Below are 15,395 nucleotides of genomic sequence, written 5' to 3'. Positions count from 1 at the left end.
GGAAAAGTAATGGAAAAATCCATGATTGTGTGCATTTACAGACACTCATAAGTTACCATTGCAGAACAAAGTTCTCAGATACCATGGTGATGAGCATGTTATAAAACAAAGAATGAGTACCAGCTTATGTAGTAAAGGGTTCTAGCAGAACTGTCCATCAAATGGGCCTGGACCTAGCTTGTTTAAAAAAACAACCAAGAAACACCAAAACAGCCCCAGGAAAGGCATCTCTCGCCACAGAAGGTGTCTAGATTGGTCCTTCAGAGCACCTTATCTGCCTTGTTAATTAGAGCTTTTGACTTGACTTTGGCCATTTCATCATCCTTGGGCCAGCAGAGGGAGGGAGGGGAGTTTGAAGCTTGGAAACCAAGTTTTTCCAAGCTCAATGCAGATGTGAGCTCTGCCAGTGTTTTCAAAAGCTGGTGCACATATCCTTCCCCTTTCCACCCACCTTCTCTTCCACCACCATTCTGTGATGCCTGGAGAGCCATGGAGCACTTAATCCAAGAGATTTTCACTGGATTTGGCAAGTGAGATATGCTGGAGGCCAAGATTAGCAGGGGAAGAGGGAAAGCACTGTTTGGAGCTGTTAATTACTGTCTACCAAGAAAATCTTTTGCCACTGAAGCCTGAATTTGCACTCTGCACTAAGGGTGAACACACCAAACTCTAAATTATTTCAAACTATCATGCAGCTGGCTTGGATCATGTTTGTGTAAAATAGCTGACTCAAAACCTCAGATTGCTTATCCTGTTCAGATTACATTCCCTCACTCATTCTTGTATTTAAATGAAACGGTTTCAAAATAGGCACCTATATCACTTAGGAAAGAAATACACTTTAAAAGAAGTAATAAAACTGTCTCCTCTCTGCAGTGAAAAGGATCCTAATTGCCTTATGCTTACTAACACCTCCTAGATTTATGGTGCCAGTTGGATTCATCTCCCTCATATCCCATTAAGAGTGGCTATTTCCTGTCAAGATACACTGAGCAGACCCTGTGCTCGTGCTCTAACCCGCAGATAACGAGAATGGCAGCTCCCTTATTTACACTGCAGTCCAGGGGCAGGAACACTGTTTGCCTTCTTTGCTGCAGCTGTGCACGTTGGGATCAGCACTTCAAGGGTTTTTATGTTCACTTGAAAGTGTCTTTCCTGGGCAGCACGCTCTGGAATTTTACCCATTATATACAACACTTTCAACTGGCTCCCACCTTTTATAGCTTCCTAACTGACTGTTCTGCAATTTATGAGCAGAAACTTAAATGATCTGAATCTCCTGTATCTAATTGCAGCGAGGGAGGCCGCAGCATTTGTTGTGCCTTTTCATTGATTTCTAGCCTCAAAATCCTTGCTTTGTACAGCATTGTCAGAGGCAATTATGGTACACGTGTAAAGCCTGGATTCCACCATAGATCCTAAAATCTCACACTACAGAGACCCTTCAGAACCTGTAAGGCTTACTGATGGTTCCAATTTCCTTTCTGAAGTTGGCCCCAAGTCCTTTCCTTCCTCCCCTTCCCACCAAGTATATTGAGTTTTTTCATTTGTGGAGATTTGGGTTTTTTTTAATGAAACCAATACCCCATTTTCTTAATATCTTTAAAGACTTTGGGCATGTTCAATATAGAATTTTTGTCATCTGGCTTCTATTGAGAGCAGCAAGACACTGATAACAGAAGAGGTGCCAGCACTTTGTAATGCCCAGCATCATCTCTATACAACTTTCCTCTGAGATTTCCTGATTCTGGAGGGATCTCTTTGGCTTTTCATACTGGTTTGCATCCTGCTAACGGGACTAGTTTGGAATTCAGGGAGCAAAGAGTTAATCATATGACATTTTTTCCAAGTGTTTTCTCATTTGGGCCATTAAAATTCATTTAAACTTTAAAACAGCTTCTAAGACTTTCCACTTGAATGACATCAAACAGTGCAGTCTAAAGTTTTCCAGTATGTTACTTGACCCCTCAAATGCAGGCGTTATATGTTAGTCACATTCTAGACCTCAGGAATCTCTTAAACTTCAAGGTTTTATTTATTTGTTTTGAAGTCTGCTTAAAGCTTTTAATCTCCATTTCCCCATCCAATACTGGTAGATACAAGTTATGTTTGCCACATACTACTTACCATTTCTATTATCTTAAAACAATTCCTGTGTTGCTTTTCTGGTAGAAACATATCTGAATGAGGACTAAAAGACATCTTTGCACTTCTAGCATACAATTACTGCACCTGAAAATCTTTCATCATAAGTCTGAATGATTTTCCCATATTTTTCAAACATTGCTTTCTCACTGAAGGAGTTACTAGAGTGCCTTGCACTACAGTTGGCATTTTTAAATCTAAAGTAACCAGAATGTTATTTGACTTCCATAGATAGCCCAGTGAAGGACTCCCTTAGTGCCACAATCTAATAGCATTCACAGTTTATATTAGATTGTTTTAGCAGTGATTAGATTGAAACCATATACTGAATGCTTTTTTCAGCTCTGTTATAGGGAAATTTTTCCCCAAGTTTTGTTTATTTTATAAAGTGAAAAAATAAAATATTTAAAGTCAGACATCACAAGAGCTTATGAATATTTATTTTTACAGATCCTAACTTGGTGTACTATTTTTCTTCTCTGATGTTCAGCCTAATGCTTCCATTCATACTATCACAGACAAAATTGAAATATCATCAAACCTCTGCTCACCCCAACAATTTGGCCTTTAATTCATAAGATACCACATGCAAATGTGAAAGAGCTTAATAGCATTCCAGTCTTTTACTGAAAAGTATAAAAAAAGTAACACTACACTTGCCATTTTCCACTGAGCTGCACTTTCTTTAGATCTCTTAGGTAAAGGGAGCATTGCCCACTTTTTAAAGCAACAGAGGATTTAAATTATGAGAGGCTGATTTTTAAGTTCTCTGCTCAAGTGAGAGAATAACACAGATACATGGCATTAGATGAGGTTGATAAAATAGGTGAAGCCAAGCACTGCACAGATTCTCCATTTTCAGTTTCATTAAAAGCAGCACACAGAGGGGTAATTTACACCATTTTAGCCTGGGGATAAAGGTGTGGGACAGAAGGGCTGAACAAGGCTACTGACCACATTTTCTCTATGAATTCCCACAACACCACACAGACCCACGGATACTGGTTGGCTTATGCCACAGTACTCTAGAAAGGAATAATGCTCTGTACACTTGCAAACAGAACACGAGATCAGAGCACCCATGTCAGTAAAGGGACAAATCAGTTTTGTTTCTACTAGACATAAAATAATGACAACACTTATCCCCAGTTCTTTCCCACCCAGTTCTCCTTATGACTTTTCAAGCAAGAACAGTAACCTCATTTGCCAGAATAAGCACAAAGAGTGTTGTTACAGCCTATTTTGTTCATTTTTTCTTATTAAATTCTGACACATAAAGGCCAAACCCAAACAAAATATGCATGTTCCACAATGTCAGTCATTGAAGGCCTGCCTTACCCTAGCAAGCATCTGTGTCTAAATATCATTAAATGTTACACAATCAGTCAACATCAACATATTGACTGCCTGCAAAAAGGAGTTCAGTCCACTTTCATGTCAACCCCCACCCAAAAAAAACCCCCACATTTGAGGTAAGACCATTCTCAGGGTTATCCTTTGCAGAACTAAACTTTCAAGATTATTCAACTTAACTAATTCTGAGTATTCCTATTAACATTTAGAATCAACTTTTCTAAACATAGTCCTGATGGCAATGCTGGGATTATAATTCTAAGAGTTTTCGTAGATGCTGATCAGCTCCTAAAACCAACAGCCCTGGCATTTTTGTTAAAATAAAATAGCTTTCCCTGCAAGCATTCATCTCTTAGAACAGCCTCAGAATTACAGCATTTCTTGTCATTCCTGAAGGAATTACTCTAATATCCTTGACACTGTGTTTGTGTGGCAGATACAGGAGCACAGAGCACAAATGCAGACTTCCAGGAAATTTCACCTGTGCCTTTATTGTCTTGTTTTCACTAGACAATTGCAAATATCTGGCTCTAGAATTATAATGTTTAATTTATTCTTAGTAACCTTACTGAAAACTACTACTCTACTGATATGTCCCCCTGGAGAATCCATGGCTCCAGTTGCCCAAGGTACTTTTCAGCTGTCTGTTTACTGAAGCAATATTTAAAACAGGAAAAAAACAACCAGAAGACAGAAAAAAAGAGAAAACCAAAACACAGACAAATGCAAGAGTTCTCAGGAGACTGAATTTAACAGCATTTGTAGACCATAATGTGAAGACCCACCCTCCTCAAGTGATTGCTGTAATTTCTTCAAGAGAATTACAAATAGCATGTAAATTTATTTAAAATAAGGTTAATTAAACTGGAATGCCTAACTACAGTTTCTTTCCCTTGCCTTAAGAATAAAAAAAAAATACCCCAAATTTTGGAAAGCATCAAAAATTTTGAAGATTGGTTTGTTCAAAACATTTGTTCACAGCTCATGTTACAAGGGAAATCTTTGCATCATTTTACCTCATATGGGAATATTATAAGGGCATATTAATATTCCCTTTAAGTTTCTCAATACTTGCAGCTGAACATCACAGCCCTTTCAAATTACATAAAGAACAACTTAGCATGAAATTAATCTGGATGTGGGGCTTTGGTTATTTTTAACAAGTATTTCAAGCACTTTTTTCACTCTTGCCATGCAGCAAGAACTAAGAACATTTCAGTCAAAGTTTTAAAAGGCATTTGACTAAAAATTGGAAGTGGTTAACATTCTGATGCAATTTTAACAGCCACGTGAATATCTAATTGGGCAATCTCTTGCCTTAATGGACTGTTTCGAAGTGCTCTGTCCTCAGCTAATGACTGATTCAGTTTTTACAGCAGAACTAACTCAGATTACACTTCTTATCAATTTTAATTCTTATGAGTTCCTTCAGAAAGTGTAGCCATCTACCAGACTCCTGTAAGTAGATATTCCTCACACATTACGGGGGGAGTGCTTGGGGGAAGGCATGTGTGTGGTGTGGTGTGGTGTGTGACACAAGACCTCCATAAAGCATTAGGTGTTAGGAAATCCAAATAACATTTAGGTAGAGCAACTTCTCCCCAACACCCCTACTTTATGCTTTTTGAGATACTCAGCCAAGCAACTGCTAGTTAAATACCACAGAAATGGCCATGACAGTACAGAAACTGTAGCATACCCCATAAATCTCACGGCATATGCACTCACCACTCATATTCAATAGTGATGGGTATATTTTAAATTTCACATAATCCCATTATCTAGCAACACCAAATGCAGACAACTGTATAATTTCCAAAGACAGCTTCTTGGCATATAAACAAAAGTTATCTCCTTAGTCATAAATTAAACAACTTTCATTGTGAACAAAAAAAAAAAAAAAAACAACCAAAAAAACCCCATATTCCTCTATGCCAAGATTATGCATAAATTTATGGGCTCCAAGAAATTAAGAAAATGTTATCTGTTCAGAAAGAAGTCTCTACACGCACAATAACTCCATTTTCATGATCAGCCTTCTGTTCCAGTCTCCTCATGAAGATCTACAGCTTCTTCCCACCTTTAGCTCCTAAATGTAGTTTCTTTTATAAATAAGGAATAAATACAGACCCAATGTCAGTGGGTTCACCTAGCTTTGGCTCTGACCCATTGATATTTCTGAAGAATGCCAAGCAGATGGACAGATGCAGCAGCTCTGTGTCCCCCTACACTGGGGGAAGGCAGTCAGGAGGTGAGTGATGACCTTGGCATGAAGGTTATGGGGAAGAGAGACCCAGGGCCAGGACTGGGTTGGCCAGAGGGACACAAGAACCTTCTAAGGAACCAGCCCTAATCACTCTGCTCAGCACAAGATCATTCTCTTCATTGCTTTGCTGAACAAGATCTGGAGCCTGGCACATGAGTGAAGAGGCCTGTAAATGTACACAGATCAAACTGTGTATTTGCTACAGATTCAAACTTAGTTATGTTCTACAGGAGTGTTGCAGCCCAAAATAAATGACAAAATAAGTCACTTTTTTTTTCTGATGGCTTTGATGTGACTCTAGAAAAAGCTTCTTCTCCCATCAAAACATTTCATACTCTATTAAGTGACCTGACCTAATTTAAAAATTCATTAAATGCTACCAGCAGTCTTGAAATAGAAGGACAAAGGAAAGACCAACAATTAACTAAGGTCTAACCAAATTGAAAACACTACAAGGATTAGCTTATGCTGACATTTAAGAGGAAATTCAAAGCTTTAGGTTTTTAACAGGGTTTTTGTTTGTCATTTTTCTCTAGGTTTAGGAATTGGGGTCAAAAGTGGAGTTATCTGTTTGTTCTGAGCCATGACAGTGTATTCTTCCTTTAACTCCTCCTGTAGAACTCTAGATGAAGCCCATTGAAATATAATCTTTTGGGTTTTTTACATTCCATCAGATACTCACAGCTGCACCAGCACAAGTTTTACATTTCTTACCTGGCTGCCACCTTCGTGTGAACTGAGGCTGCCACTGCTGGTTCCAACATCCCAAACCAGGGAAATGGCAGCAGAGCCCAGGAGGAGCTGCAGTCATGAACAATTTAAGTAGGCACAGCCTAAGCATCTGCAGGAATATTACACTCCAAGCTTCAGTGGTTTGCTTTTTCTTTGCAGTGGTGCTTGTATTTTTACTATGTGGTAAAAATATCTAGAGGCGTAGGTTGAAGGGGATTTAATCTATGACTTCTTTAACTTCAAAACAATAAATAAAAAATAAAAATCAATTAGAACAGCCAGGAAAAGAGAGCTGCTTTTGTTGGCTTCAAATGAAGGAGTCTAATATATCCTTTCATAAACAAACCTCCTCTCTACTAAGGTTTCTTGTAAGAACAAGGCAGGCTTCAAAAGAGGTTCAGAGATTCAGTGAGGATAGGAACCCAAAAGTTCAGAAAATTCATTTGTCTGCAAAGCAGAGCTGGAAGACCCAAGGGAACAGCTTGAGTGAGACTTTCTAGTACTTACCAGGTCTGTTCAAGCACAAAGGGCACTGTAAAAACAACCTCTCAGGGTGCTTTTCAGGAAACTAGACATTTTCTGCTGAACCAGCCAGAACCCATTAATTTCAATGCATAAAATGATGAATAGAGAAGCTGGCTGCCCTCAAAGGTAAACAGCGGTCAAGGTGGAGCTTGGCAAGCAGCTAGTTTTTGGTTAAAATACCACCCAAAAAAAAAAAAAAATGTTTCATGCAAAACCACTCAAATTAAAGGAAGTCATTTACATAAAGATTTTATAAACTATTTTGTTCATCTTCCAGGAATAATCCAGTTGATGAGTTTAATGGCAAAAAAACATTATCAGATCAGAACACTTTTAGGGAAAACCAAAAAAACCACGATTTTTATGTCTTATAAAGTGAAAGCTAATATTCCATTTCAATGTGACCAGCTAACTCTGTATATACCTGTCCAAGCAAGAGAGGCATACAAGTCTCTGTAGATTTTAGTTAGCATCAAACAAATTACAAATTATCTGCAGTTATCAACAAGACAATAAGGTTATAAGTCCATAAATAAATTATTTCCTGCTCATTTTTCTTTGGATGTTAATAATTTTATCAAAATTGGCTGTTGTTCCTTGAGCCACAGTGCTAGATCTTTGCAGTTGTAACAGGCTCCATGTTTAGACACCCAGGAGAGGGCCCAGGTTGCAAAGGAAAACTGACCAACAACACATTCTTCTTTCAAAATGTCTTTATGCTGTTCCAAGTAGACAAGAGCCTTGACTGACAAACCTTCACAGGCCTCAATTAGTGACCCATTGAACAGCACAGGAGCTCAAAGGTAAGATCTGCAGGGTTCCTGCTTTTTGAATGCATAGATGGAGTTAATAAAAACCAAAACTGGGGTAACGAGAACAGTTTTGCTCTTTCTTTTCCACCCTCCAGATAATCCCGCTTTAATTTCTGCCTATCCCCACAAACAGCTTCACTCTTCTTCTGGTGCTTAATTTTCTCTTCTCCAGACCCCTTTTAGCCCTAAGGCAAGGTGGGGACTGTCAGAGGAAGGAAAGGAAGAGTGGGAGGGAATGCCCTTGCCTTGCAGACTGAGCAAAACAAGTTTTCAGAAATTCCCCACTTTCTCATCTCAGGCAGTGCCAGAGAAAATCACTGTGGAAAGCAGTCACCTGAACCCATGGCCAGACTCTTACTTACACACCCCACTGGGCTCTGCTTGCCAGCAGATGTGATCAAACACGTTCATAGCTCCAGGGATCCCAAACTGACAAATTTCATACCTCAGCCTTCCACAAAAATAGAAGGAAATCAATCATAAGGGTTACTCATCACACAGTCCCAAGAATCAGCTGCTCATGATGCCACTGGCTTGCTGGCAGATACAGGAAGGAGGCTGGAGGTGCATTTTAATTGCATCGCCCAAGAGATTCCTATCTGCCATCTTTATGGAGCAGAATCTGATCAGAAGAGTCTACCTCTACCCAAGGCCAAAAAAAGCTTTGCAACAATGCAAATCAAAATGTCCTTGCCTTAGAAAAACATTACAAATGGATATTTTGCTTGTACTTAGAAATAAGACTCATGTTCTGACCCAGGCAAGTCCAGGCTAGGTTGCCCCTGACCTTGACTAATCTTTTCTTGGCATGTTTTTCATGTGTATCATCTCCCTAGAGCACAGCACACAGAGAGCTTCCAGTTACCAAAGCAGCTCTTCTTTCCTGTGTATGCCCAGATCATGAGTTGGAATCTAGATTTTCCATGAAACTTATTGTCATAGGACCTTTAAGGGCAAGGGAAGACTAAAGGATTGAAATAAAGATATTTAGAGGAAAACAAGGGATAAAGGAGAAGAGGGGGAAAATTGAGATTCATGTTCCAAAGGAGAATGGATAAATTCTTTGAGGGGAGACTAAAACAAGGAAGAGTGGCAATGCTAGAGAGAACAGGATAGAAAATAAGAAAGCATTAGTATAGAAATCACCCCCCAGGAGAAACCCTGCATCCTAGGAGTAAGTGAAAGAGGGTTTCCACAGGAGAAAAGGTACTGTGGCTCCATCATTCAGCAATATTTGCTTCTGGCTCTGTACCTTCCTACCTCTGAGCCACCCTGCAAGAGCACTTGGAATCAGGGGTTTGGAAGGCCTTTAAGTATTTCACCCCATTTTATTTATCATTTAGTCTTTTTTAGTCAAGACCACAATACTCATTCTCACAAAAATCTAAACCTATTAGCTGTCATTGAAAGGGTATCCCTTAAGTGACATGTGCCCAAGGAAGTGCCTGTCACACAGCAGGACAGAGCTCTTAGATCACCCAGGTCAGTCAATCAGCAAGGAAGAACTGGATATACAGTGCTCTAGTGCCTAGAGGAGGTGTGTAATAAACTGCCTTAGCCAAAAACCCTCATCCCTGCCCTAGAGCTGTGGTTTATCAGATAACTTAATTCACATTCATACAGCAGCTTTTATCCTGTGATCCCAAAACCACTTTATAGGCCATGCATCCAGCATAATTTACCTATTCATACATACTCTCCAGCAGATGTAGCCACACCAAAGTCAGAAGTAATATTTCATTTTCACCAAGAGGTGAGGATGAAGCGTTTTCTTAAACCAGACTCTTCCTACTAACCAGAGAAACACCACATGCTAAGTAATAGAATTTTCCTTATACTGGAATAAGATTCTAATTATTCCCTAATTTTGCCAGCTCCTATGAATCATAAGGAAGAGATTAAAGCAAAAGTAAATATTGGTTCCTAGTCCTATTTACAGTAATCATCTCAAACAATGAAGCTACTTGAGTCACTTATATTATTAGAAGGTGTATGTGGTTATATTTTCATCATTAAATTTGCAGATAACTCCCTGCAAACCAAGTGTTACTCTGGAGAATTACTGAAGCAGCAGCTGTGCCCATCCTACCAATACAATGCAATTTTTCTGAAAATTCAAATGCAATCTGCTCCCAGGCATGAGCAGAGTGGCAGCGGAGAGCTGAGTATTGCAAAGCAGCAATCTTACAGAGATCAACAGCCTTGCATTTATCAGCAGCTAAAGATTTTCAAAGGGTAGTAAATAAGAGAAACTCCCCCACTGCTCAGGCCCCCTTTAAAACACACCCCTCCTCAAAACTGGCTACTAAATTAATTTTCCAGGAGAGCCTTAAGTATCTCGAGCAAATAACACTGTGCTACATCCTTCTGGCATTCCTCTCATCACAGAGAACACTGCACACATCACTTAAATCAAATACTTGTGTTTTCACTCTTGTTTTTTCAACGACCAGATGTTTGAGCAGTACTATCAGTGGTTAGAGGAGAAGGAGCCAGAGAAGCATGATGAATAGCATGAGGATGAGTGGGCACCATTTCAAAAAGTCTGTGCTTTAAATCCGTTAGTATTTAAGAGGTTTGAGTGCCACGATGCTCAATTCATTTTATCACAATGATTTAAATAGCCTGTTCTGCAACTGTAAGTCAGATAATCAAGGCATGAACATTTTAGTCATAAAAGCTTGAACAGCTACAACCCTGGCTGATAATTATAGGTGTACAGTTTTATGGCAATAAAGACCTCTTTAAACTGAAAGCCCAGATTTTTCTTCCTGTAGCCTGGCAATTTTATTTACAGAAAATTAAAATAAGACATGCTGTTTCCTAAAAAAATTTTAGTTACAATAATGCTTTACCAAAGCATACCCAAGACCTACTTGTGCTGGCCTTTGAAACAAAAGCCTCCATTCAAGTGAAAAAAAAAGCAAAACTGTTCACACACAAATACACTTGACAGTACAAGTCTTTCAAGAAACATTGGAATAACAAATACACAAAAGTATTTAGGTGTAATCTACTGTCCTTCTGATCTGAATGTCATAAACAAAAAGCAGAAAGTTAAAGTTCAAATCTGGCTTACTTAAAGTGTAAGTAAAAACACATCTTTGATACACTTCATTATAAACACTTCAAAGCTTTTTACTGGTTTTCTGTATAAATTCATTTCACTCTTTGCCTAGAAGAAACCAGCTCTCCAATAGAATATGCAGCCTTTTAAGGGCAAGTACTTTATTGGGGAATAAATACTGGAGAAAAAACCTGAATGCCAAATTCAACCACACCTAGGAAGGAAAATTGTCACCATCTTGGAGTTCAGGTACATTGAGGGCTTGTTTAACTCTCTTCTTAAAGGGAAAAAAAAAAAACCAAACCAAATCTCTTGAGTTCAGAATAAAGGACAAAGAATGGTTTTTCATCTGTGAAACACCAGCAAGACTCAGCCCTGCCAGAAGTGCAATGCAGGGACACTGCCTTGCTCTCCAGACTGGGGAAAACATCCCAGGCTGAAGACAGCCACAGAGCACACTTTACGTCTGTGGCAATCTCTTTGGTACCCAGGGGGCTCCTAAGCAAAAGGGAAAAAAAAAAAATAAAGAAAGAAGTCAAAACACACACACAAAGAAATAAGTCAAAGCACGACGCAAATAATTGTAGACTGAGCAGGAAAATGGAGAGGAACATGTTTTAATTCTGTCAGATCCCGAGGGTTTTAAGCCAGAAGTATTACCAGTATGATCCACCATCCAGTCCAAAATTCCCTAACAACATGACAAGCTGGCTTGACAACACTGCTTGCAAAAGATAACACTCAAAGAAAAAAACATAGACACACTTTCACAAAGGGTCACACAAAGAAAGAACAAGCAATGCAACATTTTTCCATGTCATCAGCACAAAAATCCACCAAAAAAGCAAAACTGAATTTTAAAGTGACAATATTAAAAAAAAAAAAAGTTTTCTTGCTGTTTCCTACATTTCAAAGCAAGCAACATAATCTGAGTTGCACTAAGTTCTCCCCAGCACACTCTAATCCTTCAAATGCCTTTCCTCTAATGCCTGAGGCTTGGCTGAGAGAACCCTGCTCTATGCACAAGCTCCTCACTCTTAAGCTCCCTCTTCTGCCACTCCTTACCCACCATGTACCACATTCCAAAAACCTCTCCTCTGACTGCACTCAGCAGATCACTTTTCCCCCTCTTTCCAGGTTATCTGTCCATTCATTCCTTAGAGAAAACATCCCAAGCCAAAGTCAAGCAGCTGTCCATCACAGCTAGAAAAGGCACCTTGAAATCAGAGCAGCTACCTTGGCCTCCTGCCTTCAGCGGTCTCAGAGAGGCCACTGGAGAAAAGACAGCCTTCCACTTAGCCAAGGGGTTGCTATTTTTTTTTTTTTTTTAATTTACTTGAAGTTCAGCACTGGCATTCAAATTCTTTACCTATAATGCAAGGGAGACCATAACAGGTACAGCAAAGGGTCTTACCACAGATGTTGTTCGTGCATTACCTTATTTTCCAGAAAATGCAGTTATCTTGCATGGCACATACTAATGTCATATAGTTCCCATTTCCTGAGTAAGATTTATAAATCAAGCCAGATTTTCAGCTCTGTTCTAAATCTCAGACTTCTTTTGAATTAATCTACTTGCTCCCAAAGTTTAATGTTTCAAAGCTGCCTTTTCAACCATTAACAAAAAATAATAGTAACAGTATTACCCCAATCATGACCACTTTTGTAACAAAAATCTCTAGTTACCTAGATTTATCATATTTAAGTAATTAAAAGGAACGTTTTTCTGAACAATTTCCTTGGATAAGTTGCATTCTTAAATGCCTGTACAATGGTTTTTAAATTACTACCAAGTTAAAGAGAAAATGGTGTTCTGAGAATCACTAGGAATGGTTATCCTTAATTTCTTTTCGATTTTTTAAAAGGTAATTTATAACATAACTAAAAAAAACCTACTGGCAGAAACAACACACAGTTGCCAAAGATCTTTGATCTTCGTCAATAACTGCCACGCCATGTTTAGTGAAGTGATTTATGATCAGACAAAATTCCCAACTCTACATATTGCAGTCACAAGCTCTCTCTAAGGCAATTGGCATGACCATGCATGGCATGCCATAGACAATATTTTCTAAGAAACCTGGAAAAACAGGACAGAACCACTCAGTGACAGCAATAATGAACCTCAGACATCTTAACTTGCTAGACAGTTTTTTTCAACCCTATCTTTGCTCCTGAATACTTTGCAGCCTTAAGTAGTTTGTTGTCTACACATACTAAGCACCTCTCAGCACCATCCTCTTTCCATATTCCAACACCATGAAAGCTGAATTACTTTAACTTCCTGCTCCCAACAGAGGTCTAGACCCTGTGACCAGTTCATCCTGTTTTCCAATTAACTTTTCAGGTACAAGGGGTTGCTGCTGTCATAATCAGCCCTTTCAAGCTTTCGTGATGAGACTCTAAATCTCTTCAGCACACAACAGCTTAGCCTGGTTAAGAGTCAATTGAAACTTTTTAATAAAAACAACTATCTTCCACTGATCTGTGCAAATTTTATTTGCTTGATAGAGCTGATCAAACTCCAGAATCAATTGTTAGCAAGTGCTTTCAATGATACAAGCATTGGTTTGTGCTGCTTTTTGTTACTAATTGGTAAGGTGGTGATGAGGTATTTGAAGGATTTCCAAACAAGAACAGTTCTACAGATATCAGTATGCCACAAGATGCAGGATTTATTCAAAGTTAACTTAAAATGGCTTGAATGATCTATTTGTGACTGCTCATTCAGGAAAAATAATCAAGCAGTAAAGAAGAAAACCTCTGCCATCCATCCAGAAATAAATCATAGACTGTGAGCCAAGTGAAAAGTCATCCACCACAAAGGGTAGACGGCAGAAGAGAACAATTAGCAAGTAGCTTATGTTGAAAATAAACAAAACGTGACTTAAGCAGTGCACAGCAGCTATGAGAGTAGCAAATTTATTTGAATTTAAAAATAAAAGGACAGCATTTTCCAGCTCTGATCCCAAACAGTATCATCTTTGAAACTTGATCAAAATGTCACCTAAGCGTCTTTTGAATGTAAGTATGTTACTACAGTAATAAAACATCTAAATAGTATCAGTGCTCCATTCACAGCTAACTATAATTTAAAATAATAGTAATTCCCAGTATTTTTTTCCTGCTGAGCATAGAGTTTTACAAGAAAGGCTTAAACATATCCATAGTCTGTATATTCCAGGTTACTAGTCCAGTGCTACTCCTAATTAGGCAAAGACAAAAGTTTGTGATAACTCAGTCCTTAACTGGATTTAGGCTACTTTCTGCTTTTCCATCCGAGGCTGGGCAGGCCTGTGTTTTAATGTAGCAGCATCCTGCTGGCAGATCCACTAATGAATCTGCAGAAGCCCATCAATCCAAGCAAAACTCAGAACCATTTGACACTAATTTAAACCTTTCCCTCTTAGCCCTCCAAGCCCCTTTTTCTCCAAGCCATTGTTTGAGGTTTCTTTCCAGCATCACTTGATTGGGTCCAGACATTGCATTGCATTTCAAAGTGAGATGTGGAGTGCCTGCCCGGGGCAGACAGGGTGCTGATCACCGGCATAAACATTAGGAGATAAAATACCCAGTGACACCTCCTTAGCAGATCAACTCCCAGATGTGTTCAGCAAAGAACAGGAAAGGATCAGACCATTGCTCAGAAGGTGAGTGCTGAGCACCGGAATTGCACATTGCAAATTGATAAAGGAGAATCAGACAATTCAAAATACTTTAAAATACTTGTTTCCTTACCAATAAATGCCAAAGGAAAAAATAAGCGAAAACACATTTTCTTTTTTGCTGCAGGCTAGGACCAAGCCACAGACTTCATTGTGTTAACACACCCAACAGCAACTGCAGTGAAATAAAGGAAGAATGGAAGACCACAGACTGACTCACTTATACAAGGAATATTATCAATATTTGCACTGAGGTAAAACCAGATAACAGGAGGATGAATCCCAGCCAAACATTAAAGTCATAAAGATGGGGAAAATTACATCTTGAATTCATCAGTCTGTTATTACATCAGTCTTTGGCCAGTAACAACCAACCAATTTATCTGGAAATAGCAGATTTTCACTTTTGGTATATGCATGCCTGGGCAGAGAGGCAGAATGTGATACAGTTTTGTTTTAGAGAGTGTTTTGTTGAGGCTTTTTTTAAAGCACAAGTACTCTCTACTGTAATCCTAAGGAATGAAGCCTGTTGTGAAGAAAAAGCTGCTCTGCACTTCTTAAAATACAGCCCACCAGATACTTATCCTAAAAATAAGTTTTGACAGAACAAAGGTGAAAAGATGAATAAACTCTTTATCTTGTCCAGAGATTAAATTGGTATTGCTGTATTTCAGTCAGTAAATTGTGTCAGTTATAGTCTCTGCTCCAGTCTGTTCTTATAGACTGGAGCAGCATGGACAAAATAATAATGATTAATGGTCACCACTGCTCTGCTCTTCCTTTACCTGCCTGGAAATATGATTCTTTAAAAATAAGTAAATAAGCTCCTG

Source organism: Vidua chalybeata, chromosome 13, assembly GCF_026979565.1.
Source record: "Vidua chalybeata isolate OUT-0048 chromosome 13, bVidCha1 merged haplotype, whole genome shotgun sequence".
NCBI lineage: Eukaryota > Metazoa > Chordata > Aves > Passeriformes > Viduidae > Vidua > Vidua chalybeata.
This window is presented reverse-complemented; position numbering follows the sequence as displayed.